The sequence below is a fragment of the Helianthus annuus genome, chromosome 6 (genome assembly GCF_002127325.2).
Source record: "Helianthus annuus cultivar XRQ/B chromosome 6, HanXRQr2.0-SUNRISE, whole genome shotgun sequence".
In the NCBI taxonomy this organism is placed as follows: Eukaryota; Viridiplantae; Streptophyta; class Magnoliopsida; order Asterales; family Asteraceae; genus Helianthus; species Helianthus annuus.
Window position 1 is genome coordinate 19,726,480 of NC_035438.2, and position 4,236 is coordinate 19,730,715.

The window sequence follows — 4,236 nt, forward strand, 5'->3', positions numbered from 1 at the left end:
TTCTCTGTTAGATTCTCTTCTTAAAGAAAGGATTTTTGCTAAGATCTGATCTAGCTCCTTTCGACCATTAAGCCAAAACCCTAGTTCGCTCATTGTCACTGCCATCGTACTCTTACACCATTGATTCCACTCTATCCTACCACGCTACTAGTCCTAAAACCATAGATCTCAAGTTGCCACTCTAAGATTTTAGTTGCTATCAAGAAAGTGAAAGGAATAAACATGTGGAAACAACATGTATGTAACACATCTATTGTACACAATGCTATAAAAGTCGAAAAGTTAAACAGTGACTTATTGTGAATATGAATGAAGTTGCCATTTAATATGTTATTAATATTAATATTATATATTATATATATTGTTAACGAAAGACGATAAATAGTAACTTTATTTTTATAATAATATATAGTTTTTTTATTATTTTATTTAATATGTTATAATACTTATTATCATATTTACTTTTAATCATAAATTTTTAACTTTTTTTCCTTTTTTTAAAAACAAATAATATTTCCTTCATGATTTTTTAATTATTTTTTCTTTTTAGAACATATATTAATTTATCAATTAATTTGATACTTCTTTAACAATTTACGTTTATACGTTTTTTCTAAAAACTTAAGTACGTAGTTGTGCTTGATTTTTCTCTCGACATTCTGTTATAAGTTTTGTTAAAAATAAAGTTTTACTCAAAATAAAGTATTTATTTGGTATCATAAAACGACACGTTGATTAACTAAACCAATCTAATGATTTGGCCTTCTAAACAACATGTTTTATTTTCAAATCACGTTTGTATTACATTATCGTTTGTTCGGTTTCGCCGCAATGTACGACGTAAAAAAACAAGTATATATTGTTGTTGAAGGATGATGAATAGTAATTGTAAATTTATAGTAATACATAGTTTTTTTTAATATTTTATTATTTTAATATTATAAAACCTTATTATTATATTTACTTTTAACATATTTCCTTTTTTATTGTTTAAAACCGTATTACCTTTTTCTCATTTACTTTTTGTTTTTCATAATTCTTTTTTTAAATGATGTTACCTTTATCAATTAATCTAATCTTTCTTAAATAACTTCCGTCCGTTAATTAAAAGACTTAAGTACGCAGTTGTGTTTATTTTCCCTTTGGAGATTCTGATATAAGTATTGTTAAAAATGAAGTTGTATTCAAACGAGAGTATTTATTTGGTATCATTTTACGATGCGATGATAAACTAAACCGATTCTACTGTTTGGCTTTCAAAACAACATGCTCAATTTTCAAATATCGTTTGTTTAACATTATAGTACAAAACCAATTTTTTGGTGGTGTTAATTTTAATTTTTTGGTGCTCTCTCCTAATTCGAAGCACTAAATAACAACATTACCCCACTATTAAATAAACATACATCCAAAAACACCATAAAATTGATTTTTTGAGGCTTAAAGTAGCTAATAGCACTCAGTGGCGGATCCTGAAATGTTTTCTACCGGGTTCCTTTTGGTAGATTTTCACTAAGTCTCACTATTTTTTTAAAAAATCTACAAAATTTCCATTATTTTTTTCATTTTTTTCCCAAACCGAGGGGTTCCTGGGAACCCCTAAAACACCCCTGGATCCGCCACTGATAGCACTAAAATACTCCATAGAATTGACTTTTTGAGGCTGTGAGTTGTATATAGCACCAGAATAATTCAAATTTTATAAACATATGTTAGTTTCTCAAAAATTGAAAATAAATATTTATGTTTTCTTTCATCCCTCCCAAATAACCACTTCCCCCCTTTCTTAAAAATTCAAATGAAATCCCTACAATTCATCCCTCCCAAATAACCACTTCCCCCCTACAACCCTAGACTACCTTCACCTCTTTTTCTTACTTCCCTTATGCAATTTCATTTTTCTTTCCCTCTTAGTACTATGGATTCTAAACCCAATCATGTACAACATCAATGACTGCGTGCAAGGGCAGCACTGGGTGGCGATTCACTGCGCTGTTCCAACATTAGAAGCCGACCCAACATTGCTTCGATCGTCAGTCTGACATGTTAAGTCCTCTCTCCCTAATTTCCCCCTTTGAAGGTATTTTTATGCCATTAACCATCTACATTTTTTTATTTCTTGTTTTATATTTAAAATGTGCACGTTAAAAAACTTTTGTAAATAGATTATAGTTTTGGTTTGCATAGACCAGGGATTGAGATTTATGATTCTGGTGGTGTTGTTGAAATCTGAAAGGTTGAAGACGCACACCAACTGCTCGATGAAATGCTTCAACCATTTTTATTATTATTTATGCATTAATTAATGGTTAAATGCTGTTTATATGTAGATAGGAACTATATACTAAATTTATATAACCATGCATTTTAATGGATGTTCAAACGAGAAGGTTTATGGTATCAATGCTAAGGTAAAAATTTTACATTTTTTACTTTTAGTATATTTATTTATTATATAGTATGAATATGAATTAGTAACTATTTTGTGCAATGAGAGGTGTACCATGTGCTTCATTGGTTGTATCTCTTTTTGAAGCGTTCATGCTTTTATTAACTAAAATACTTACTTACCTGATGTTATGTTACTTCATAGATTATTTGATTATCATATGTTGATTTTTTATTCGTTTTTGTGGGTTTTAGTTTGCTGCTATATGTTGATTTTAAAGTAGGTTACGTGCATTTGATCATTCTTGCTTAACATTTGTTTTCCAGGTTATGTAGCAGCTTCTTTCATGGCTTCATCATCATGCGAGGATTTTTTAGGGATTCTTTGAGCTATAATTAAATAAACAAATGGTACCCCCTTTGTCCATAACATGAATTGACCCTTCAGGTCTTGAGTGAAGCCAAGTTAGGTGTATTTATACAAGATGTTGCTTTGATGTCTTCTACTTTGTTCAAGGTGCATATATTCTCATTCTTAGTCCATTTACACTTTATGTTAAACTTGAATTTTATGGTGACCTGCATAAGAATTCAACATCTTCTTACATAGTTCTTTTTCCAGTAACTTTCTTTGATAATGTTATGTTATCTATTTTATGAACAATATTGTTTTGTGTTCCGTTTTTTGTAGATTCACTATCCCTCTTGGTATGGCACTTGTTGTTGGATTGGTTGGTTAGGGCCTATTTCAACGCAAATTTCCTATGGTACGTTGTGGCAAATCTTGAATTTCTTTTTAAGTAGAAAGTTTATATTTTTTAGGTGCAAGACCATAAAGCACAACCTATTACACTTCCTTGATTCTCTATGCTAGAAACTAATTCAAAGTTGTATATTGTTGGAGTTACTTTTTGATTCACACAAAGGGCTATTGTTTAAATATGACCAGATTCTAGACTCGGATGCCCACCACTGAGTGCTCTCGACTTGGATTGTTGAGCTATCAAGGGCCTTAGATCCAGGTTTGTAATCATGATCAATATGGTTTTACACTTGTTGGCCTTACAAGTAATGGCTATGCATCTGAGCCATTCGTTCTTGCTAGACATGTTATATATATATATATATATATATTAAAAAATTAATTATGGTTTTGCAGAACCCGACCAAATGTGAGTTGCTATCTCCCTATCACCCTCGCGAGGAAGTGACGGTTTCATATGGTAATTAAACATATGAAAGAGTTTATCGACTCTATACAACATGATTTGGTTAACCGAGTGAGTTTTCGTAAATATTCATAAACTTTGTTTATTGCATTAAATTATATATATTTGAAATCTAACTTTTGTATTTATTTGTTTTTAGCTTTGAAATGAAGAAGGGTATTTTGAAGAATCTCAAATTAAGAATTTAGTCGTAGATTTAATGTCGGGATTTATTAGAAAAATGTTTTGATCTTGTAATTCCATATACTTGAACGGGTTGTTGGGTTGTTTAATACTAGTTAACTTTTGTCGTGAGCATGTGCATTTGTGTGTAATTGGAATTATATTAGGAAATATTACTAAAACTTCTTGAATTTTGTAAAAATATTAAAAAAAATATATTTTTTCTTGTGTTATTTTTGGTGCTATGAGATTTGTTTTTTGGTGCTATGTAGATTTGTTGTTATTTGACACGTGTTAGTTCTATATTACTTTTTGGTGGTGTGTTTAGAGATTTAATGGTGCTCTTATTGAACAACACCAACAAATTCCATTATTTGGTGGTATATTTGTTGGTGCTCTATGGTACAACATAAAATAAAGCATAAAATACAGCACCAAAAAAGTTATTTTGTACTAG

At 30.0% G+C, this 4,236-nt stretch overlaps 1 long non-coding RNA gene across 3 annotated transcripts; it reads left to right on the forward strand.

Annotated features, from left to right (window-relative positions):
* The first annotated feature begins 1,753 nt into the window (after window positions 1-1,753).
* LOC110909802 lies at window positions 1,754-3,967 on the forward strand. 3 transcript variants are annotated; one of them, XR_002575634.2, is made up of 7 exons: window positions 1,754-2,080; window positions 2,331-2,411; window positions 2,716-2,905; window positions 3,080-3,155; window positions 3,338-3,410; window positions 3,548-3,668; window positions 3,757-3,967. It is a non-coding gene; the product is annotated as an uncharacterized LOC110909802 (long non-coding RNA). The 3 variants fall into 3 exon arrangements; XR_002575636.2 differs by lacking the exon at window positions 2,331-2,411 and having other exon boundaries at window positions 1,756-2,045; window positions 3,757-3,966; XR_002575635.2 differs by lacking the exon at window positions 2,331-2,411 and having other exon boundaries at window positions 1,758-2,080; window positions 3,757-3,966.
* The last annotated feature ends 269 nt before the right edge of the window (window positions 3,968-4,236 follow it).